The sequence below is a fragment of the Rhamphochromis longiceps genome, linkage group LG17 (genome assembly GCF_057381845.1).
Source record: "Rhamphochromis longiceps isolate RC_006_pf linkage group LG17, R_longiceps_female_GT1.1, whole genome shotgun sequence".
In the NCBI taxonomy this organism is placed as follows: domain Eukaryota; kingdom Metazoa; phylum Chordata; class Actinopteri; order Cichliformes; family Cichlidae; genus Rhamphochromis; species Rhamphochromis longiceps.
In genome coordinates this window covers 36,882,378-36,908,034 of record NC_140573.1, presented here as the reverse complement: position 1 = coordinate 36,908,034, position 25,657 = coordinate 36,882,378, and the positions used below count along the sequence as shown (strand labels likewise).

Below are 25,657 nucleotides of genomic sequence, written 5' to 3'. Positions count from 1 at the left end.
TTAGCTCCCTTAATAATTGACTTTTTGGTCCCCCTTTATTAATTTACATTGAGCAGTTGATGGTGAGGGAGTGTGTTCTTACACATTCCAGAGGAATATTAAAAGTTAATTTTTTATCCTTGCCTTCAGAGAATCTCATTTCTCAGTAACATACCTGAGGAAAAGGTTAAATCTTACAGGGAAGCCACTTTTGTGTGTGTTTACATTATTAAAGAGTGACTGTGCAGAGCTCTGTGTAAGGAGTATAACGTTTAATGAACTTTCCATGTTATTATAAATAATTTTAGATTAAAAAAAAGATTTAGACCTAAAGATGCGCACTATTTATTTTTAGTCCAATCATAAAATTCCCCTACAAACTCTCTCGGAAAACATTTCCCCCCTAGTACACGGACTCTATTACAGTTTCATTTCCTTACATTAAACTAGTATGACCCAGCATGAAAAATCAAATTATTAGCTATTAAAATATCTCCCACGTCCCCTCGCTTTTGCCACTTGGGTTTTTTTTTTTAATTTATTTATTTATTTTTAGCAACTTTTCAAAATGTCGGGGACGTGCTCCAGCAGCTCTGGTTTGACTCATCACCACAGCTGATTAATCAATAAAGTGTCTGTGAGGCAAACTGGCTACCTCAACAAGTCCGGGCTTGTCTGCGAGTCACCTGTGGCGTCGAATGAATAAGGAGGTCTTCATTAACTTGCAGAGAGGACAAAACTGAATGAAGCTCATTAACTGCAGGGAGGGAACAGGTGTGTGAAGTCCCGCTTTCGGGGAGTGTGTTTTAAAAGCTAGCAGATGAAGAAAATGAAGTAGCCTAGCTGTGGAGGTTAAGGTCTAAGCTAACATGAGAATTACATTTAAGTTAATGTGCTGTTAATAGAGCGCCGTTAGCCCGGACGGATGGTGACGCAGCACATTTTGCTTGTTTTGTGGCTATTTTTCTTTAGCTTCACACTTGCAGTTTGTTTTAAAAGCACACACTTTTATGAATAATACTTTACAGCAAAGCTACTTACCAGAGTAATTGTTAATTACAAAAGCAGGGGTGGTGCAAGTGGGGAAAAAGGCATGGTATGTGTGTAATAATTCAAGGTGGGGCATAAAACCTGTGTGCCATGGAAAATATGTGACTTTACAGTGACCTTGGTGGTTGTTTTATAGCATTTTTGTTTTTAATTCTTTAATATTCTTTTACTGTTGTAAATAATTTCGCGGCAGTAATTTGTGCTATTTTCAGCACCAGTAAAAGTTGACGGCGGAATTAAAATAGTCTTTTTCACGAGGCTGACAAAAGTTCACGCCAGCAAATAGTGCTTTTTAGGTCCGCGGAGGGGGCAGGAGGGGAGGGAGTGAGGCAGCCCTTAATAATCATCTGAACGCAGGCTCGTTTTTGCTGATATTTCAGAGTGGTGGCTTTTGTTTTTCCCCCCCTTTCCCTTCGTATTTTGGAGTCTTTAAATAAGCAGCACGGCAGAGCAGCCTGCACCGCACAGCGGTGTGGTTGTATAACTCGTGTTTCACCTCAGCTGAACTTGACGCATCTGGTTCACCGGCGGCGCGAGTCGCACGGCGCAGTCTGCTGTGTGTCCCCACTGAACCGAGCTGCATGGCCGGCCGAGAGAGACGCGGAGAAAGAAAGGGGGGAAACGCAACACTTTCGTGACATAGCAGCGGCTCTCGGAGACCGAGTCACGGGATGACTCCTCCACATCTCAGTCTGCAAATATCGTCCCTTTCTTGCTTTTTTAATTTCCTGCTGTTTCGTGGCTCCAGACACAAAAAGGAAGACGAGTCACCGTGGGCTAAAGGAAATATAAAGCCGGCCGACTTGGACACGCCGGAGCAGACCATCCAACTTGAACTTGAGACGAATCGGTGCGTATTAAAATGCCGCTCTATACGTTTATTTTTAGTTTTAAATTTGCGCCAATTGCGTAAAATTACATCAAAGGTTTTGTTTTAAAAGCAAAAGCAATACAGCGTGTGTGAATTGTGGCGGTGCGTCTCCCCTCCACCAACACCCTCCCCAGACTGAGTCAGTGGATATTGACACTGTTATGACTGAAACAGTCCTTAGGGGAAGTTTCCAGCGTGCCCGAAACTGTTTAATAGCTTAAAGTCTTTAAAATTGAGAACAAGTCGCAGACACCTTATAGTCTATACGCGGTGATGGAAATGGTCGCCAGGCTGTAAATTCTCCGTCGCAATACGAGAAAAGAGGTCGCCTTCCCGTGCCCTAGTTTCTGCTAGCTGAGAGGCATAATCTTCCCCCCTTTGTTGTCCCCGATGCAAACACAGATAGGCAGCCGGGCGGATCGCGTCAATCCAGCGGAAAACATCACCGCTCTCCAAGTGATCAGTTTGAAGGATTTGATGGGGGAAAAGGAAAAATGTGCGTTTAATTAGTAAAAACTGCGTCTCCCGGAGCTGTGCGCCCCGAGATGATGAGCGTATGTAAGACCCGAGAACATATGGTAGAACTGTGCGGTTTCCCCCTGATGTGTCACTGTGGTTTCCCCTCAAGAGAAGTTTTTTGATGAAATTAATTCATTGAAATCCGAGAGCAGCTAACTCAGCAGTAGCTGAATGTATTTTTAATGCTCTAAAGGCCCGTTTGGTGCTTCCTGGCTGTGTCTCAGGTGTACACTGAGCTTCTCTAAAAAGACACATGCTTAAATTCCCCGTGAGATATTAGATTTGTGATGCGTTTGATGTTACACGTGGATGTGGGCAGTAATAACAGGTGCTTTACACTGGCCAGGTAGCAGCACACAAAGTTCTTTTTACAGCCTCGTTCTTTGATTGTTTTTGGCTGAAGATAATCACACAGATTCCTGCTAAATAATAAATAAAGTGGGGAAATCATCGTCCTCTTCTAAAAGCAACTAAAGCAAAAATGCAGCCTGCACATAAAGTCATAAAAGCATGGTTGCTTTGTAATTTGCACTGGGTGTAAATTTATTAAATTTGACTCTATTGATTTAAAGCACAAGTCTCCTTTTTTGTTAGCTTCATACTCAAATTTACTGCTGTCAGTTTATCTTGGATATATCACTCAGGCCACACTTCACCGGCACGGAAACGCATCGCAGGTTAAAGGTTAAAAAGTGGCCCACGCACACCTTAGAGAATTGCCTCTCCTTTCCAGTTCATCTCTGCTCATCTGGCTACATTTTTTTCTTTTTTGCTTTGTGAGTGTATGTGTGCCTGTGTGCTCTCAAGGCTTTGTGTGCAGCCTGGTTGGCCGGTCGGGTAAGATTCTGTTCATTCTGGAGTGTCGGTCAAATTTGCAAAGAAGCAGCAGCGTTTCCCAGGAAAAGATCTGTGTTAGCTGACAAAACACGGCGTGTTGTGCTATTGCCACATTCTCACCATGAAAGAGGAACACAACTGTCAGGAGCCAAAAATTTGAGCGGGGTCAGAACGACCTCTTGGCTGCAATAGCTTGGTCACAAACACAATTTTTTTCCCCTCTGTGTCTTATGAGATTTATGTTTATAAGGCACAATCATGGTTATAAACAGGAAAATGTGCCTTTGAGAGAATGCAGCAGAAACACAGGTGGCCTTTAGACAATGGGCCGGGGTTCATTTCTCTACAGTGAGGCAGTGGGACAGAAGAAAGGACATGGCTGTGGAGTGAAAATTGACGTGATTATTTTCAGATTCAGTCCGCCACCCTGTAGCTCTGAGCTCCGTTGTGGGCCATACTGGCAGTGGCCAATATGGTAGGAAAGAAGAAGGCTTGGATTCAGCAAAAAAAAAAAAAAAAAATTCCTCTCATTTGCTTTCAGAGCAGCTTCATCCTCCCTCCCACACTCCCTGCCACACTCTCATATCTCACGCAATTGATTGAAACCCTAAACGGCAAGATCAGGACGGAGCGCAATCCAGCCTTTCTATGAATAGTTGATTGGACGTGATGGCGATGTGGTGTGTTGTTACTTTAAGGCCATTTCAGGTCAGAGGGCGGGGGGCGGTGGGGTTTGGCGAGGGGGATTTTCGGCGTGCACGGCCGATGCTGCAGTGTGGCGTCTTGTGCTCGCCCACCCCATCTTTAGCTGTTTCGTATAGGCGTGCAGAGTCCTGTCGCTCCCTAATCAGGTCATCTGGCGTTTTGAGAACTCACACATACTCCTTTAGCTTTTTGCCTGAGAAGGGCTTTAAAATGTGTTTGTTTTTTTCTCCTTACCCCCTTTTTAATTCGTCATTTATTTTATCGTGTGTGACAAAGCCACCTTGTCATGTTCTAATCTGCACAGATGGATGGTGTGTTAACAGTAGGTGGGCGTCTGTCACTGATTATTTAAGTTTTCTCTGGTATTAATAATGTGGAAAACCATGAGATGTAAAGTGTGTCACTAGTGTGTGTATATCCCGAGTGCAACAGGCGTTTGTTTGCATGTGTGTTTGTTGCTCTGCTGTGCTTTTGCTGTCCCCACCAAACACTTCACATTTGAAGTCTCTGTGCATCTCAGCACAGGGCATTTAAGTGCTTGACCTAATTTCTCTGGCAGCGAAGAATCCACTCGTGAAGGCCTTCTTCTGTGTGTGTTTGTGTGTGTGTGTATGTGCGCACGCGCGTGTTGCTCTGGGTGTTTCCTCCTTGCCTTTCTAACAGGAAGCTGATGTGGAGTTCAACTGAGGACAGGGAAAAGGCCTTTTCTTTCCACTGTGAATCATTTGAGAGAGAGAGAGAGAGAGAAAAAAATGAAAAAAGAGTGGAGAGGGAAAAAAAGAGACCAGGCTGCTGCATTGATTCAGCCCTCTGCAATCTGGCCTGCCTCTCTTTCTGTCCCTCTCTCTTTTCACTCTCTGTACTTTAGTGTCTATTTAAGTTTTTTTTTTTTGTGTGTGTGTGTGGAGTTTTTCTGATTCCAGATGAACAGCAGTGTTCTGGAGGGACTCAGGGGTTTATGGAGAGTTCACAAGTCCTGTGAGAAGACTGGGTGAGGGGGTTGCTTTGTGGGTAGGAGTGCATATTCTTCCGGTTCAGTTATAAACTAAGTGCAGCAAAAAGGGGAGGTCCATTAAATACTTGGAAAGCATTTAAAGTATTTTTAAGTATTTACCATACACACACAAACCGGGTTTATCAAGGCCAGTGTCGAGACACTACAAAGCATTTGCCCTTTGTATTGCTGAAAGCTAAAAAGTAAAGAACAAAAGATAAAAGTAGCCAATGAATCTTCTGAGTGATCTGCGGAGTGATAAATGGTACTGTACCACAGAAAAAGAATGACTGGAAGCCGGCGTTATAGATCAACTCGTTGGCATCCCAAAAATGTAATAATTTTGTGGAATAAACGTGAGATTGATTCATTTGGTTTGAAGGTCACTGAGTTTAAATTTGTTCTTAGACATATTTCACGTGTGATGACACTTATTCCAAGAACTACATGCAGACCAAGGCAAATGCTAGAAATGTTGAAACAGCATGACCTAATCTCATCTTCAAGGTTTCATGTACATATTTTAGTGTGGAGGGGTGGGGGTGGTAGGAATTAAATAAGGCCAGATACTCTAACTAAAAACACCTACTCAGCCTCTTTCATGTTTTTTTTCAATACCTTTTGAACTATCTACAGACTATTCTAGAAACATCGTCACACACCCAGCAGCTGCCGAGAGACAGAAATATTCCAGAATACCTGTTTCGTAAGGACTGTATCGGTCCTTCCCATACGGAAAAGAAATAGTAAAAACTTATATGTGATTACTCATGAAAGTGGCCACTTTCGCATTACTTTCATACATTGTTTTAGTAAGTATCCAAAACATACAAGTTTCATTATATAATTTTTCAAGGGATCTTATATCTGTTTTCACACTTATATGCTTTTCATACAAGTTTCACACAAGACAGATAAGATAAGATAAGATAACCTTTATTAGTCCCACACGTGGGAAATTTGTTTTGTCACAGCAGGAAGTGGACAGTGCAAAAGTTATGACGCAAAAATTAGAATACAATAAGAATAAATACAGTACACAACTGTACAGAATAGAATAAAATAATATACTATATACAGTAGAATAAAATAGAATAAAAATATACAATAAGATAAAAATAGAATACGAATGCTATATACAACTGAGTAAAAATACAACGACAGATACAAACTTTATAAGATTTATGTATATCTTTTCCATATGGGTTACGAAACATTCTATTCATTCTATTCATTAATGAATAGTCTAGTCTGCTCAAGGAGTAGTCAAGGAACCATTTTTTCCTTGTGTTTTAATATCTTGTTTGTGTGACTACAGCAGAGGGGTTTGACTTGCTCAGTAAGCAAGCCTTGGCCGGGTGTCTTTAACCCTTAATTGGACTTTGCAGCATTAGCCCTGAGGCTGTAACTTCGTGGACAGAAAAAAAAAAAGCTGAAGTCTTGAATAAATATGTTGAGTCAGCAATTTATTATTGTTGTTATTATTATTATTATTATTATTATTATTATTATTATTGGTTAGTACATAGTCTATATAGAAAGTGGTCTTCTCAAAATGTTGAGTGCAAATTATATAATTTCAATATGAGGTATGCTTGATTTTGTACACTCCGAGTCATTTCCAATCAAGTCTATTTATGTAAAAAATAAAACTTTTTTTGATAATGCATTATTTATTGTCTGTCTATAGAATGCTAGCAGGATTAGCCTTAGCACTGAAAGCTGGACAGACACTGTTGCCCCTTTTTTTTTTTAAACTTTCACATTATGTTAACTGACATTAGAGGTCGATATTTCATTTTAATCACCAATCCTGTTTGATGAAACACATGAGCCACCATTGAGAGCTAATACTAAATGTAAATGCCTCCATACCTTGGTCACAATTCCAGTAAATCTTTTACAAACAAGCAGGCTATGCCCTCAGTGGTAAAGAGAGAGAGAGGAAGACTTACATTGTGCAGGTTTTTATAGCTGACGTGGTATAAGGAAGAAATAAAGGAACGCGGAGCACTTCAGGACACGCTATCATTGTAGTAGCATGCTGTAATGTAGATAACAGTAGGAAAACTGTTAAACTAACAGTAACTTGGTGGCAGCCCTGTTTTATTGTTAATGTACATGCAACTCTTTTACAGTGCAGAATAGGGCTGCCACAAACGATTATTTTGATAGTCGACTAGTCACCGATTATTTTTGCGATTAGTCGACTAATCACATCATCATCCATTGGACATACAGCGTACAGCTTATTGCACCAGCAGCATCTGCTCTTATATAACTATCATTAGCTTACAGCTTTAAGTGTTTAAGTTAAGTGCTAATTAAAAATAAAGACAAGATGATAGTTTATTAAAGTTTAATGAAGTTTGCAGATTGTTTCGGTGAAGTTTAATAAACTCCTTGCTATCTAAAATATAACAGGACACCGGAGTAAATTCTCGAGCATCTCACACTTCTGATAATCAGCTGTCTGCTTGACGTTTATTCAGCTGTGTAAAAACTATAACTTTAATCTCAGCCAAACCGATTTACTCAGGAACAAATAAAATACTAAAAAAAAGCCAAACAATAACATTTTAAGCTAAGTGACGGCAGTGGGTTTGAAAACGATTTGCCGGGAGTCCGGTGTTCTCACGGCTCTAGTTAGCCTAGCCCCCGGCTAGCTATCGAGCTAGTGGGTAACAGACATCTCCGAAAAACGTCGGAGCGCTTTTGAAAATATGTGGTGTCTTGATAAACTGAGCAGATATTTGAGGTTTACACAGCTACATTCTCGCCTGAAAATATGTTAAACGTTTATTTTGTGACCCGGAAAGAATAATAAGAGTAATATAAAAACTAACTAGCTGCCGCCATTGTTGACAACAGAGCTGGGCTGCGCTATGAATTCTGGGACGGAGCTACTTCTTCTTCTTCGGGGTTTAACGGCAGCTGGCATCCTTGTACATGCAGTGCTGCCATCTTCTGTTTCAGTCTGTTATTACACTCTTAAATCCTGCTACTTATTCCTGCGTCTTTTGTGATCTTACAAAGCTTCAAACGACGCGTCGACTATTAAATCAGTCGTCGACGATTTTGATAGTCGACGTAATCGTGACTAGTCGACTAATCGTGGCAGCCCTAGTGCAGAAACAGTAAACGTAACAAGGCTTCTTGCCAGACTTAATTTCCACAAGTATCCAAGTGTCTGCTTGAGTCCCACTGTAAACTTCATAATCAGACTGAGCGTGAGGCTCCAGTTACACTTTAAAGAAGTTTAACAGGAATGACTCCTTGTTTGTGGTGCGTTCAGTGTCCCTAACCCAACAGCAGGCATCAGGTGATGCTGAGGTCAGGGGAAAAGACTGAATGAGGGTGGGGTTGTGGGATAGATCACTTCTAAGCTGCAGCAGTGTCTGGCGATGCAAGAAAAGGAGACCCTTAGCTCTGATGTGCTTGTGCTCTAGATGCTAAAGAGTGTCCTCCTCCTATAGCAAGGTGTTGTGCATATTGCACCTTTTTAAATAAAATTATATTTAAGTTTGCTCTGTAAAGTTGCATTAAAGTGCAATAACAATTACATTAAAATTGTGGCTAATATTTGATACTACTTACATATTACATATTTCTATCTATCTATCTATCTATCTATCTATCTATCTATCTATCTATCTATCTATCTATCTATCTATCTATCTATCTATCTATCTATCTATCTATCTATCACAAATTATTTTAGTTTGCTTTTGAATTCTTGATAGACAAATATGACGCCCCATAATGGGTAAAAGTTATAGTTTTTATGCTGATTTGAACAACTCAATCTGTACTTCATGAGGTATATCAATGTCCTTTTTTGTATATGAAAATATATGTTAACAGATATATTTAATATTTATTCTTTATGATTGCAGTTAAACACGATTATTTCATGAAAACGAAAACTTATGGTTGAAACAAAGTGTAAATATTATTGTTCTGGTCTTCTGCCATACAGCGACGATATGTAGCAGCAGAAATGTTCCAGTATCGATGTGTCATTCCCAGCTTCTGCTGGCACACTGTGAGAGAACAGCACGCAACAAAACGGTGCACCACAAATCCTAATCAATCACAGATCTCGATCATTTTTTCACAGTGCAGGTTGAAGCAACAGAGTGGCGATCATCCCCAATGCTAATTTGTAAACTGACCCTTTTCTCTCTCTCTCTCTCTTTTTAAGGTGCAGGGCAGCACATCGAGGAGAACGAGAACCCACAGGGCCTCAGACATTGTAAAGCAGGTGAGCATACATTTGTTTGAAGGGCACAGAGAGCCATGCTAATTTATTCAACACTCTTATGCCTGCTGAAAGGGTAGCATATATATTTTTTGTATTATAATAAATGAAAATCAAAAACATCAATTCAAACCTATATAACTTTTCTGTCTTTGTCCATCATCTCTTTATAATTTTTTAATTATAAAAGGGACGAAAGTTTGAAGGCTGAAATGGGAACTGAAATTTAGTCACTGTGAAATCTGTACTTCGTAATGTCATTGAGGGTTTTCAAGTAGAGTTTGCTCAAGATGTATGCACACTCGAGGCATCTTTCCTCATCTTTTGTGAAAGTCAAAGTGGCAGAGTGACATAAAATGGGATGATTAAGAGTCAAACTGCATAATCAGATTTGAGTGATGAGTCACAGTTTGTCCAACAGGACTGCCGAACTTGGAGATTCCCACTGAAAGCCACATGGGCCTGCCTATAGGGGTGGTTATGTGTGATAACATCATTTTGGTTCTGTTCTGTGAAGTATTTGATTCCTTGTAAATCAGAACAAATGACGTTGTCATGCATTTGTTGCAAAACTGAGTTTTCCATGATCTGTGCAAGGAAGGAGAGGTTTTTTAGTTAATAAGGGCACCTATGGTTATCCTTGGGCATAAAGTGCTGAAATAGAAATTAGAAGGAGACGATTCAAGACTTCTTTTGTGCCAAATGAATGTGGGTAAACTTTGAAGGCACCTGAATGAATAACATTCTTGACGAAAACACAAGGGATTACTGGAATTATGTTTGTTTTGACTTGCATAGAATACCACATGGGTGGAGTTGGCTGATTCATTGCCATGAGATCAATATCAAGCTCACAAAAGTTCACTGAGTTTACTCGGACCACTGGTAATGTGATGTTCCTCTTAATCTTGTTTTGTGCTTCTTTTTAAGTAAGAAAAAAACGTCCTCCAAACACTACTGTGTATTTCTCATGCAGTACTCGGCATAGATGCCACAGTACTTACTGACTGTATTGAACAAAGTATCGAACCCTAAAGTGCTCTTGTTTTCCAGCCCCATGGTTAGATTAACTGCAAAATATTTGCATGTTTCACACATCGGTTTTCCAGCACTTTCTCATAATTCAACATGACATGTTTAGCATGTTTGGAAGCATCTGGAGCTTCACTAGAACATGAAATAAAGTTCTGTGCTTTTGAACAGTGCTTGGCTGCAGGATATGCTTTTGACTGGAGTCGGCCAAAAGAGTTCATTATAATTTTCGTTTAATAATAATAATAATAATAATAATAATAATAATAATAATAGTTGTGTAGTTTAGTTGTGAAAGCTCAGTTTGCTTCTGCGTGTGACCTGTGTCCTTTTTCTGTGATGAGTGGAACTAATCCACTTAAGTTTAAAGTTAAAATCTTGTGTAAAAAATTAAAATGAATTGGAAGCAAAGTATTCCAAAAATTAAGAACTTAATGAACTCAATAGGAAGTAGTCCTCTACAGTATAATAATAACTTTATAATGTAGACTATTGATTAAAGCAGTGGTTTAATGTTGGAGCTGCTCCAGGTGTCCGGCGATGGAAATTAAAAGTGTATCCATGTGTCTTATGTAAGCTTCGTGTTTTGTGTAAAAATCTGGTACAAAGACATGTAGAGAGAAATGTTAATGTTAAAAAAAGACAAGTAGAAAGTATAAAAACATGTTTTGGGAGGAGTCAAAGAATAAAAAGTAGTAAGTACAATTTATATGAATATTTAAATAGAAAATCACTAATTATTTAACCTACTGCAGTCATTGTGTTGTGTTATGTAGCGAGCTTTTCAGGCCTGCAAAACAAACTTTAACAGAGCAATAAGTAAGTAAGTAAGTAAAATTTATTTATATAGCACATTTCACAGATAAAAATCACAAAGTGCTTTACAGTAAGATCAGACATACAAGTTAAAATTAATTAAATTAGTTAAAAGCCCGTTTGTATAAAAATGTCTTCAGCTGCTTTTTAAAGGAGTCAGTAGAGTCTAGACAGCGTAAAGACAACGGCAGAGAGTTCCACAGCCTAGGTGCCAGTGCCTGAAAAGCCCGATCCCCACGTGTTTTAAATCTAGTACGTGGGACCACCAGTAGCCTCTGACCTGAAGACCTAAGTGCTCGGGATGAAGCATGAGGTTTCAACAGGTCAGAGATATACTGGGGAGCTTCACCATGCAGAGCTCTAAAAGTTACAACTAAAATTTTAAAATGAACCCTAAAATTTACAGGCAACCAATGAAGAGAAGCCAAAACTGGAGTAATGTGTGACCTCTTGTTTGTACCAGTTAAAAGTCTTGCCGCTGCATTCTGTACAGACTGAAGGCGATCCAGAGCTGATTTGTTAAGACACGTAAAAAGACCGTTACAATAATCCAAACGAGAAGAGATAAAAGCATGAATAATCATCTCAAGTTCTGCCTTTGACACCAGTAGCCTGAGTTTAGAAATGTTTCTTAGATGATAAAAACAGTTCCGGACAAGTTGTTTAGAGTGTTTCTCAAGAGACATTGAACTGTCAAATATAACACCTAAGTTTCTGAGACTCGACTGAAATGAAGGGTCTAAAAAACTGATATGCTGCCTAATTTCTGAGAGCATGTGATCAGGTGCAATAATCAAAGTTTCTGTTTTATCTGCATTTAACTGAAGGAAATTGTCATTTAACCATTGTTTGATTTCTGACAGACAATTATTTAAACAAGACAATTTATACAACTCAGAAGCTTTGAAAGAACAGTACAACTGAATGTCATCAGCATAGAGATGATAAGAAATATTATTGTAACGTCTGATAATGTGGCCTAGAGGGAGGATATACAGCAAAAAGAGAATAGGACCTAAAACAGATCCTTGAGGTACCCCAGAAGACAGAACTGATGTTTCCGACAGCACATGATTTATACAGACAGTAAAGGATCTCTCAGATAGATATGACATAAACCATTTTAAAACAACGCCAGTAATCCCAAACAAGTCCTTCAGCCTATTTATCATGATGCTGTGATCAACAGTATCAAAAGCAGAGCTGAGATCCAACATAACCAGAACAGTGTACTCTCCAGAGTCTGCTGCCATCAGAATGTCACTAGACACTTTAAGCAAAGCGGTTTCAGTGGAGTGCAATTTGCGGAAACCAGACTGGAAAATGTCCAGAACATTGTTCTTTTCCAAAAAGTTTATAAGTTGTTCTGCAACTATTTTTTCCAAAATCTTTGACACCAATGGAAGTTTTGATATTGGCCTGTAACTGCTTGGAAGAGATGGGTCCAAATTTGGTTTCTTTAATATTGGTTCAACAATAGCTTGTTTAAAATAGCTGGGAACTGAGCCAGTATAAAGAGAAGTATTAATTATTTCCAGAATACAGGGGCCAATAGAGTCAAACACACTAATGAAAAATGATGGAGGAAGTACATCAAGGTGGCTTGAAGTCAGTTTCATTCGACCAAGCAGAGCACTGATGTCCTGTAAGGTAACAGGAGTAAAAGAGGACCAGGTATCAGAGGTAAACAACGTGTCAATGTGATACTGAGAGGATGATGGAGAAATATTAGACCTGACAGCAGCGACCTTATTAACAAAATAGTTTAAAAAGTCATTACAGTCAGATTTAGTATAGACTGGTACATGAGGAATATCAGGAGAGACAATGTTTTTAATTGTATCAAACAATACTCTGGGATTTTTCTTTTTTGAAGCTATTAAATTAGCAAAATATTCCGTTCTGGCATTTTTTATCATGTTGTTAAGTGAGAAAATTGATTCCTTGAGATGTACCCTATGGACCTCAAGCTTGGAAGCCTTCCATAAACGTTCTAATTTGCGACAATATCTCCTAAAATTTCGAATACTTTCATTTATCCAAGGACAGAAATAAAAATAAAAAGTACTTGTAAATGGGGTTAGACGTCTGATCTGTCTCCTCGGTTTCTCCTCTCTCTAAATTTCCTCTGCTCTTTTTCTGCAAAGTTTTAGCTCATGTGTGACCTCTGCAGATGTCACTCCTTATACAGCATGGGCAGCACATCTCAGCTTCATGTTTACACATTGAAATAAATCCCAAGTTTTAACGCTTGTTTCCAAGCATATATATATATATATATGAAAGAGAGAGAGTGAGTTCTGTAGCTGTAAATTCTTTAAATAAAACAACATCTGTACATCAAATTAACCATCAAAATTGAACTTCTACATGTTCACAGAGTATTGGATCTAGGTCGCTACACTGAATTGCAGTAGTTGGTCTACATCCCACTACATCCCTTCTTTGGTATAAAACCCTTCATTTGATAAATCCAGTTTAGTGGAGGTCCAGTAGGCAGCTTCTCTCAGGTCAGGTGTTGTCCATATGTGCGCGTGAGAGTCATCCTCAGGCTCCCACTAATCTCCTGCTTGAAGAAAGGGGATGGAGCAAAAGAGCTCTACTTTATTTCCACCCTAGCATGTTGTATTCTGTTAAAAGGCTAATACTCCAATATCACAATGAGGTATTTTGTTGCTGTGTGTTACGCATAAAACAATTTTAATTTAATTGTTTTTAATAGTTGCTTCTTAAAACATTATAGTGAAGCTGAGCTTCTAATTTGTTTTTTGTTTTTTTTAAACATTCTTACACACTGTGCACAAGAAATAAACACAATAGATGTGTACAGACCGGGGGGAATCGCAGAGACATGGTCTTTTTTAAAAATCATTTTTTAATCCTAGGCTTCCCCGCAGTGTTTTGGCTGCATTCCTTTTTAGCATTTTAACGTTGTTTACATACTGTAGATTTTTGTTTTCATAACCCAGTTGTGGACTGACTCATACAAATATTGTATCTCAGTTTGAATACCTCAGCTCATGCTCTTATTATGAAAAACCTCAATTGGATTGTCTGGCTCTTTTCCATTTCTGAGGCTGTAAATATCTTACTCATACTTTCATTTTTGACATGAACTGTGATAGACTTGATTGTAGTCATTATTGCTGTTACTGATAGAGTTATTTTTTTTTCTGTTTATTCATATAATTTATCTGTTATTTAGCCTTTGAGTTGTATTGCTCTGCCACTTTCTTCCAGTCTCTATTCATTTCTTTACAACTTAATTTCCTGTTCTGTGCTGGCTGGACAGACTTAAAAAGTGATTAGTCATTGGGGCACAGTCAGTATCTTTGCGAAAGCTAGAGTGTATTAACCAGTGTGTCATTATCAAGGATGAGTGGTGTCATACTTGATAACAGGAGCAGTTCACGTCCGCTAGCATCCAGTTACAAAGTATTACAGACAAGGTAATTACAGGGTAAAGTTCAGTGCAGTGTAACAGTGTGATTTAGTAAGCACAGAATTACAGGAGAGGTGTAAGGTAATTTCATCTTGTGAGTGTGTGTGTGTCTGTGTTCATGAAGGAGAAGTAATCAGAGTGGATGACTGCTCTCTACCAGACAACTGGAATGAACTGTGCAATGGCAAAATGAATCTCTGTCTGTCTCTCTCTCTCTCAGACTGGGGGCTGCCCAGCCTCCACAGAGTGCTCGGCCACTGCTTCATTGTGGCCCGGGGCCTCATTTGAATGAGCCTTTAGTATGTTGTGTGAACAAGTCAGCGCCATTTGCATTTGTTCCAGTCACAAAGGTTTAACAGGTCAATAGGGACTCCCTGGCAGAAAACTAACACGCTAGGGTAACGTTTTTTTTTCCTCCCACCCTCACATCTCCTCCATCACTGAGGTTGTCAGGCACCTAGTCATCTTGTTCTGAAACATGTAACTGAAACATGTGGTGGCTATACATTTGAAAGTCTGTGTGTGTCTGCTCGTGTATTTGTATATGTATTTTAAGACGTGACTGCTGAATGGAGGGCGCAGGGTCGGAAAATAGAAGCTAATACTCTGACAAAAGTTTAATTAACATACAACTTATAGAGGCAACTTGTTTGAGGAGGGCTGTTTTGTTTCTGTGTGTGTGTAAGTGTGACAGACACCAGCACATTTCTGTCTGAAGCCCTGCAGTTTTATTTCCCGGTCCTGGAGTATTTAGACTCTAAAATTTTAACATGGTGTGGAACAATATGTGGGAGCTAATTGCACCTCACTAGCTCATTATAAGTGTGATGGCAGCATAAGTGACCATTGTGTCACTTCTAAGGAGATAAAGTAACACCTTCTTTTAAAGGGGCTCTCAGTTTGGTACTTGTCTTCTCTGGGAACTAGGGCTGCCACGATTAGTCGACTAGTCACGATTACGTCGACTATCAAAATCGTCGACGACTAATTTAATAGTCGACGCGTCGTTTGAAGCTTTGTAAGATCACAAAAGACGCAGGAATCAGTAGTAGGATTTAAGAGTGTAATAATGGACTGAAACAGAAGATGGCAGCACTGCATGTCCAAGGATGCCAGCTGCCGTTAAACCCCGAAGAAGAAGAAACTGTGTCCCAGAATTCATAGCGCGGCCCATCGCGGCCCTGCTTAGTTTCCAACAATGGCGGCAGCTGGTTAGTTTTAATATTATTCTTATTATTCTTTCTGGGTCACAAAATAAACGTTTAACATATTTTCAGGCGAGAATGTAGCTGTGTAAACCTCAAATATCTGCTCAGTTTATCAGGACACCACATATTTTCAAAAGCGCTCCGACGTTTTCGGAGGCATCTGTTACCCACTAGCTCGATAGCTAGCCGGGGGCTAGGCTAACTAGAGCCGTGAGAACACCGGACTCCCGGCAGATCGTTTTCAAACCCACCGCCGTCTTTCACTACTCAGGTTAAACATGATATATAAGTCACTTAGATAACTTCAAAATGTTGTTTGGCTTTTTTCAGTGTTTTATTTGTTCCTGAGTAAATCGGTTTGGATGAGATTAAAGTTATAGTTTTTACACAGCTGAATAAACGTCAAGCAGACAGCTGATCATCAGAAGTGTGAGATGCTGGAGAATTTACTCCGGTGTCCTGTTATATTTTAGATAGCAAGGAGTTTATTAAACTCCACTGAAACACTCTGCAAATGTCATTAAAATTTAATAAACTATCATCTTGTCTTTATTTTTAGTTCGCACATACCTTAAACACTTAAAGCTGAAAGCTAATGATAGTTATATAAGAGCAGATGCTGCTGGTGCAATAAGCTGTATGCTGTATGTTCAATGGATGATGATCTGATTAGTCGACTAATCGCAAAAGTAATCGCTGACTAGTCGACTATCAAAATAATCGTTTGTGGCAGCCCTACTGGGAACACAACACATTATAGAAAAAAGTGCTCCTGTATGTCCAAAACCAGAAATCTCTGTCATGTCGGTAGCATTCATAATGGAAAGTAATGGGGGCTAACATGGAGTCATTTTCTGTGTTGAAAATGGTTGTACAGGAAAGCAGCTAGTAATTGTTCTTATAATACAAGTGATGCAAACGTTCAATGTCTTCTAGGGCTGCCACGATTAGTCGACTAGTCACGATTACGTCGACTATCAAAATCGTCGACGACTAATTTAATAGTCGACGCATCGTTTGATGCTTTGTAAGATCCCAAAAGACGCAGGAATAAGTAGTAGGATTTAAGAGTGTAATAACGGACTGAAACAGAAGATGGCAGCACTGCATGTACAAGGCAGTGTTGCCAACTTAGCGACTTTGTCGCTGTATTTAGCTAGTTTTCAGACCCCTTAGCGACTGTTTTTCTAAAAAAAAAAAAACGTTAAAGCGCGTATCGCTTTTACTCTCAACAAGCAGCGGGTGCTGTAACGCAGTCAGTTCTTCTTTTACTCTTTGACTCTTATGCTGTTTTGTGGATCACAAGGTTTAAAACTACTTATAAACACACACACACAAAGTAACTCCACCAGAGTGCCTATTTCGGGTCACTTGCTGGTCCAAGCCCGGGTAAAGGAGCAGGGTTGGAATTGTGACATTAAAAAAAACAATAATTGCTAAAAGAAATTTAATTTGTAGTTCTAAATAAACTCTTAATGCATTTAGGACGTTTTTTACTCACATTATGTCTCTTCCACAATGTTATTTCTCTCTCCAACAACATAGGTTACAATTAGATTAGCATGACCAATTATGCAAATTAGGCAATGACATCATTTAGCGACTTCTAGCGACTTTTAGGACAACCAATAGCGATTTTCCTTACTGAGGAGTTGGCAACACTGGTACAAGGATGCCAGCTGCCGTTAAACCCCGAAGAAGAATAAGCAGTGTCCAGTATCGTAGCTGTGTCCAAATTCAGGAACTGCATCCTACTGTGCCCGCATTTGTAAGCCGATTGCGTTACAGCGACACGACAAAGACTGTCCAAATTCGAAGACTCCGACAAAAGCGGCCGACAAATGCGTCCTCCTTTTCCCCAGATTTGAAGGATGGGTCCGGGTGTGTACTTCGTGGCCCAACCTATACCAGAATTCATAGCGTGGCACTGCTCAGTTTCCAACAATGGTGGCAGCTAGTTAGTTTTAATATTACTCTTATTCTTCTTTCTGGGTCACAAAATAAACATTTAACATGTTTTCAGGCGAGAATGTAGCTGTGTAAACCTCAAATATCTGCTCAGTTTATCAAGACACCACATATTTTCAAAAGCGCTCCGACGTTTTCGGAGACGTCTGTTACCCACTGCGGTCTTTCGCTACTCAGGTTAAACATGATATAAGTCACTTAGATAACTTCTTTTTTGTATTTTATTTGTTCCTGAGTAAATCGGTTTGGCTGAGATTAAAGTTATAGTTTTTACACAGCTGAATAAACGTCAAGCAGACAACTGATTATCAGAAGTGTGAGATGCTCGAGAATGTCCTTTTATATTTTAGATAGCAAGGAGTTTATTAAACTCCACCGAAACAATCTGCAAATGTCATTAAAATTTAATAAACTCTCATCTTGTCTTTATTTTTAGTTCGCACATACCTTAAACACTTAAAGCTGTAAGCTAATGATAGTTATATAAGAGTAGATGCTGCTGGTGCAATAAGCTGTACGTTTCATGTCCAATGGATGCATGATCTGATTAGTCGACTAATCGCAAAAATAATCGGTGACTAGTCGACTATCAGAATAATCGTTTGTGGCAGCCCCAATGACTTCATATTAAAATATTTTCATTTATCTTAATATTTGCACAGAGGTTCTCGTATTGGCTCTAACAAGGTAAAAATGCTTTTTTTTTGTGCCAGTAATCCTATTTTGGGAGAAGATCTAGAGAGAACAGAGTATTTCTCATTAAAGATTAATTGTTATTTTTGGAAGGATAGCAGAAGTGACTTTTTATGGCTCTATTTTCTTCCCAGTGTAGCCTCTGTCGCTTGGGTCTTTGACAATCCAAAATCAACAGCACAGTGAAACAGTATTTTTTTTTATTGACTACAAGCTTACATGTACTAAAACGAAAAGCTTTAAAAAAAAAAAGTTATTTTTGTACAAATAGTGGGCTGTGCGCTTGAAATAATAGACTAATGCTGGTCCACCGCAGAATTTCCATCCACTTTATGTGGGTTTTAAGTGCAGTCAAAGCAGCAGTGTGTCCCAGTCCTCAAAAATATTGTTATGCATTTAAAATGTCAAAAGCTTCATTCCTCGTACCAGCCAAGGGTCCTGCTTTAAGACAGCAGACAAGCCAGCAGCCTCCTGATAGCACGGCAGTCTCCTTATGCCGGTTTTATAGATCCTGAATTAGCTAAGCTTCAAGAATCTGGATGAGTTGAACATCATCATCGGAGATTGCATACAAGGCTCCGTGTGAATATCTGCAATTTTCTGTGATCACGTAGATTAGTCCCCACTGCTATGAAACTATAAGGACACCAGCTATGTCCTACACACAGACTCTACAACAATAAAAAAAATCATATAAGAACAAGGTGTCTGTGGTGTGTGCAGGGGAATGTAATCCCTGCCTTAGTCTCAAAGACGTGGCCAGAGGCACAGACGGTCGATGTCATCGTGATCTCAAAAACTTATTCTTTTTTCATGTGTAATTTATTCAATAATAAATTACAAATGTACAGAATTTCTCACAGATGTTGACTGGGATAAATAAGGTGGTGGCATTTTATTTCCACTGGGTCAAAGGTCAAGTTCACTATGATATAATGTTTATCTTTCTGCACATTAGTCAACATTATATGTAAGGGAGAGACAGGGGTTCAGATACTGAACTGGTTACTCTTTTTGAGTTCCCACATTCAAACAGTTTCGATTATATACAGTAGATCTTTATTGCTGTCGTTGAAGGTGTGTAAAGCATTTGTGTTTTAGAATTTATAACATTTTTCTTTTGCAGTAACAGCTCTATTATTATTATTTTTATTAGTAGTAGTAGTAGTTGTAGTGGTAAATATTAATAGTCAAAATTAAATTAAATCTTCTACCTGTGAGTGTGTATAGGCACGAGCCTAAAAACAACCTGACTGGTTGTTGGAGGCTTAAAACTGCAATGCTTTTATTTTTATTCATAAAAATATAATAACCTTCCAAATGGCAAATGCACAGAACTGGTATTTACAGCAGTTACACTGTCCTGAAATGTTTTTATTTAGTGTATGCATAATATATAATAAGTCTTAATGCTCCATTCAAGGTCAAGTGTGTGTGTGCATGTGTGTGTGTGTGTGTGGCATTTGGGTAAGAAGTTTATCTTGTAACTCTTACTTGAATGATATACTCTTAGATTCTTTTGCATCTGTGTGAGAATCCTGGTTTGTGTTTTCCCCAACAACGAAATAAAGAGCATTATTTTTCACTGAAAAGCATTAGCTTGACTTTGTGCAGCTTAAGAAAAAAAGCTGTTAGCTTAAAGTGGACTTTATGCTCGACAACTGATAGGATATGTAGCAATGCCCTGCGCACAGGCTTTAAATAGTTTATACACCATTGTAAAGCAACACCATAAGGAACTTCCCGTTGTCACTTGGTGGACATGATATAGAAGATAGTAAGATAAAAACTGTTTACACTTCATGCACAACAGTACTCGTGATTAAAAGTTTATTGGCTGTGTGTATGTTAGCATATTTCAAGTAGTCTTGGACAGCACTTTTCAGGGACACTTGACAGACAGCAGAGGAGGGAAAAGTCAAATATTTTGCGGCAGAGATAAGTGGGAGCCATGCTTACAGTGCTTCTGTCTTGCCTGCCTGGCTGTGCTCTGCTGTGCCGTGTTTCGTTGGAATTGTTTGTGTTGAGCCGTGTGACCCACTATTTGGACTTCTGTTCCATTATCTTTCAAAAACTCGCTGCACTTGGGTCTCACGCAAAGAAAAGCAAAGTGAGAGCCCAGCGTCAGGTGCTATAAGCTGCTAGCTAGGCCTGTAGCCAGGCCCAGAGAGCCAGACCTGGCAGCTCCGAGGCTGCGACGTGTGAAACGCTGCACACAGGCTGCACACAAAGGAGCTCACTCCATCTGTATGCACCCTACATAGGCAGGCTTTTGTTGCAGCCGACAGGCACATGACTGCTAGCATCTTAACCCCTGAGAGCCAGCGTCTCTTTTCCCCTTTTACTAGACTGCACACTGCAGTAGACACCACAATGAGTCAATACTTTTAGCAAAAAACAACACTGGATTTTAAGCAGGAGTCAGCTTGATAGTTATTATGTGGCTGCTGTTTCTGGCCAGAGATTGAATTTAAAAAGAAAAAATACATATGTGTGAGTATAGGTTTAGGGTTAATATTGGTGGACAGATAGTTGAAATGCTCTGATCATTCTCTTAATGTTCGGGCACAACTTTGCCAAAGTGAACTGAATGCTATACATTTTTTTAGGAAAATCATTTAATGTTGAGGTCAGCCATGAATAAAAGACCACAAAACAAAACAAGAAAAAGTGTTTTGACATGAAATACATGTAAAAATACGCAGATTAACATATTCTGTGCTTGTGCATAGCTTAAAAAATACAATACAAATCAGAGCACTTTTAACATTGATATGTCATTTTTTTCTGTTTATCTGTAGTTTTTTTTTGTAAGGTTTCATAGAGAATTCAGGAATGAGACTGACATCCCCAAATGGGAGGGGTGTCTGTAAAATCACTACCATCAACATTTAACAGCTGCAATAGTTCAGAGAAACTTCAGCCTATTAGCACTCTTAATTTTTCACGTTTAGTGTGATATAAGGTTGTCCTGATGTGATCATTAAGTTTCTCACACACACACACATTCACACACTCTTTCTCTTTATAAGCATTGAAAATGTCAGTGAACCAGCAAAAACAAAAAAATATATTTTTAATTCATAAACGTGTGAAATCCCTGCTCAGATACTGCTTACTGTTGGTTTCATGTGTGCCTTGTGTTACCTTCTGTAACCCAGACAAATCCAGACGTGTGTGTGTATGTTCATGTGTGTGTGAAGCTGAGAGGATGTGCATGTAAACTCGTTCCCGATATGAAATCAACCAAAACACTGCGTTTGGAACATTTTTGAACCCTTAGTCAGCTGAATTGGATACGGGCGACTAAAAGGAGGGTGCTGTCAGTTCAGTCAGACAAGTGTCTGATTTTTAGAGATGAGAAATGAAACACGGAGCAGGAGGCTAATGGAATTGCTCAGTTCAAATAAAACACAGCTTCCCACCGCCACCATCTTGCTTGTATGAAACACGGGTCCCGATGGGGGTTGTGGTGCGAAGGGTTCCTGTTTGGACCGAGCTAGGTCACGCAGGCCCATCCAGGCTGCAGTGCAGCCCTGTGACGTGGCAGGTCCGAATGCTTTAAAAGGTGGTACCACTCCCAGAGAACACCAGGGAGCTGCATGTGAGCTGATGATAAGAGCTGCAAAATTGATCATTTATTAATGTGGGATGGACCCGAAATGTGAGCAGTAAGGAATCAGGAGAGGCGTGTGTAGGTGTGTGTGTGTGTGTGTGTGTGTGTGGGTGGGATGTGTGTGTTTTTCTGTGAGGAGATGAGATGAGCGGTAAGTTTTAAATGTGAAGAATGCATCTTAAAATATGCTTTATTTATTTAATATTTGTGCCTTTCTGCAGTTTCGTGATTTGCTGTCATTCTTACATTTTTAGTAATGACTTAGAGCCACGTGTGATCTAAAAAGACAATTGTTCGAGCCGAAAATGTCATAACCTTGAGAGCACTCGACTTTGCATTCAGAACAGTTTTTTCCCCTTGACAGCTAGCACTACAAAATGTTTGAATAACTCACTGAGAAAAGCTATTTAATGCAAGTTAAAATAAGTACACACTACCAAGGGCATGCTTGAACTTATTTCAACTTAGTTTTGTTGTAAATGTCATTTTGCCATGCTCTGCACAGTAGAAAAAAGCTTTAATTTTTTTTAACCAAAAATCACTTTGACATTTCTATTTTCCCTGAAAAAACATCATTAATTAGATTTTTTTAAAACCCTCTCAAGATGGGCAGTGTTAGCTAAATTAGAAACCAAAGTTTTCCAATAAACCAGACAGTTGCAGAATGACCTAGAGAGGAGAGTCTCATGGTTAACTGAAAGTAGGACAATGATTCTCCCAAAGCTCTGTCCTTACTTTAATGAAGAAGAGCTGCAAAAAAGGAGAAGCTGTCAAAGTGCTGCCTGCTTGCGATTTATTGTCTGTTTGGCCGTTTTAAAAGCTGTTTAGGACACTTGTCTTTAGCGAGCGCAGGTCCGTTCCCTCTCTCCTCTTTTCCAACCTTTGCTCTGCCATGTGGCCGAATAGGCTCCCTCCACACAGAGAAGCTCGTTTTTCAGAGGTGAGTGGCTTAATGATTGAAAAGAAATACATCTGAAACAAAGTGCTCAGTTTGTGCCCCTGAGAAGTGTGAACTACGTACGAAGAACGCTTGAGGACATGTTATTTTATCCTTGCTGGCTTCTTATTTGTTCAGAGCTTCTGTCAGTTGCTTTACCCTCTTGTGTTTTTATTAAGTACGAGTTTTAAAAAAACAAAACATTTTTTAAAGTAAAGAAATACAGAAATGTGTACATTTATTTACTCCTTATAGTTCTCATGGGAAATAATTAAAACACATTGCTGTTGAGATCTGAGGAAATTTGAATAATGTGCTTTTGAAAGAACATTTTCTAATCACACATTCAAAACTCAAATGATACTGAGCACAAATTTTGCTTCTTATTTTCCGAATAATTACAAATTTTTCCAGTTTAGTGCAAATATGTAGAAGGATTTAATGTTTCAAGTGTTTCCTCTACTTGTAATTACACAGGTTTAGAATCTTCATTCATTTCAAGGGTTAACTAAAAGTCAACCTCTAATAGTTAACAAAATCGACAGTTTCTTTTTTAAACTGTGATGTTTATACTCTTTATTTAAATGACTCTTTTAAAAAAACAAAGGGAGAGGAAATACACCGCATTTTAAGCTTTTCCATACATCTCTGTGCAGAGATGATTTTATGAAAGAGGTCAGAGATAAAGTTACAATAAAATGAGTTTCAGCAGAATGTTTAACAACTGAAATTATCATTCATTTATGAATGAAGTGTATCTAACCTTTTCACAATAAAAGTTTGTCCTTTTCCAGGCTTCAATTTGGGGAAGAAGTGTCATCATGCAACCTGTAAATGTAGAATTTAAATTTGAGCGGTTGTCACATTTCAAGTTGATCCATAAATTGAGTTAATTATTAAAATTGCATTAAAAAAATCTGGGAGTGAAAAAAAAGACCCCTGAATGAATTTAGCTTCTTTTTTTTATTTGAATCTGGAGTGATTTCTGCTTGTATTGGTTCGCATTAAATTAGAAATTGCCCACAATGTGTTTTATGTTTTTACTCTTAACAATACTGAATAATATAATATATTAAAACTAGTAGTTTTGCATAAATGATGTGAACGTGTGTGTGTTTACCCCTATGTTCGTTTATCTTTTCCTGTTTTACAAACACTGTTTATTAAATATATTATGAAAAAATAAATAATTCAGTAGTTTCCTCTTTTCTTCATTATAACGGTAAAAAAATTATAGTTAATTTATATTATATAAATTTCAAAGTAACTGAAATACTTTCGTGTGATTTGAGCGTTAAGAAGGCAATCTTTAAATCCGACATAAACGAATGAATCTTAATGAAAAAGCGTACGTTATGTCTCCTCTCCGCCTTTGCTGTTCTGGACATCACCGGATTTAATCCTGTGACTTTTAGTTCCCAAAGTGACTAAAATGAATTCAGATCTTTTGAAGCATCTTAAGTCGTCTCTGTTTTGACAAATGTTTAAATTGGTTTTAAAAAATGAAAAAATAACACATCGAGAGAGATCGCACAAAATACAACGTTTTTATGGCGATTTGACACGTTACAAGGAGTGTGCGGGTGGCTGCATCACTCGGGCCGCCATCTTGTCTCCTCCTGTCCTCCATTTTGTAATTTTTCTCCCTCAGTTCTGGCCTACCTGCTTTTATTAAAGTTTTCCTGAGTGCTCTGAGCCTGCTTTGCGTGAGGTGAAAAAAGAAAAATCAGCTGTACTCACATGATTTTCAGTTATACATTACATTTTGGGATGACCTGTCAGGTTGTTGTTGTTGTTTTTTCTGTTTGCTGACCTGATGCTGAATTACTGCTTTTCACCTTAAAGGACCTTTTCTGAAGACTGAAATCTGCCAGCTGATGCAACAAGTTACCTGCACAGGCACAGCTCCTCACAACGAGGACTGAGTCCTGTTGACAAGGTGTTAATCTCTCAGAACAATTTGTACATATAATGAGCAGCACTCAAGTTAAAGGTTGCATGTGATTTAGGTTTTACAGATGTGCAGCGTAAGTGACTGTGACCTATAGCCTTATAATGGCCACCGGGGGTCACATAGGTTAATAGAGACTGATGTTTGAGGCCCCAAAGTGACATCCCAAAGGGGATGGCCCCTTAATCCTTATTAGGCCTGTGTGTTAGTGATCCTTACCTTTCAAAGCAAACAGCACGCTCTCTTTGCTGTGGGGCCCTGACCTGCCCCTGGCGTTACACTTCTGACCCTAGGGTCGTGGCCTTTGTTCAGAACCCTCAAGAACCTGACCTTAGGGTCACGGGTGTAATAGAGAAGTTGTTGAGGCACGTGCTGCTGAGGGGCCCCTCGACGGACCACCTTGTAGAGGGAGCGGGCCCGCCGCGCCGGCCACCGAAGAAAGAGGGAAAGTTTGTGTAGACAGCTATAACTCTCAGGTTCACAGTAAAACATAGATCTCCTGTGCGACTTTTTCACCCTTCAGAAGAACATCTTTGACGTGCAAAAAATACCCAAATGTTGGTCTTTTTCAGCGCAAAATCAGTGCAGTCACAGAAGTAGATCCCTCAGAGGGTCATATGTCTTTTTACTGGCAATCCCAGGTGGTTCTACTTAACCCCATTAATTCTTCGCTAACTAACAGCGAAACATAATACACTGAAGAAAAAACATTTTTGGTTAAAAAGTGGATAATAGATTTATTTATTTTAGTTATTGCTGTGCTTAATGATGAATTTCA

General features: G+C 39.0%; 1 long non-coding RNA gene across 1 annotated transcript in view; it reads left to right on the top strand.

Moving 5' to 3' along the window:
* Nucleotides 1–1,365: 1,365 nt before the first annotated feature.
* Nucleotides 1,366–25,657, top strand: part of LOC146650117 (uncharacterized) — a 36,313-nt gene continuing 12,021 nt past the window's right edge. Inside the window, exons 1-2 of the long non-coding RNA XR_014908280.1 lie at nt 1,366–1,879; nt 9,160–9,219. This is a non-coding gene — a long non-coding RNA (uncharacterized LOC146650117). The remainder of the gene's footprint in view (nt 1,880–9,159; nt 9,220–25,657) is intronic.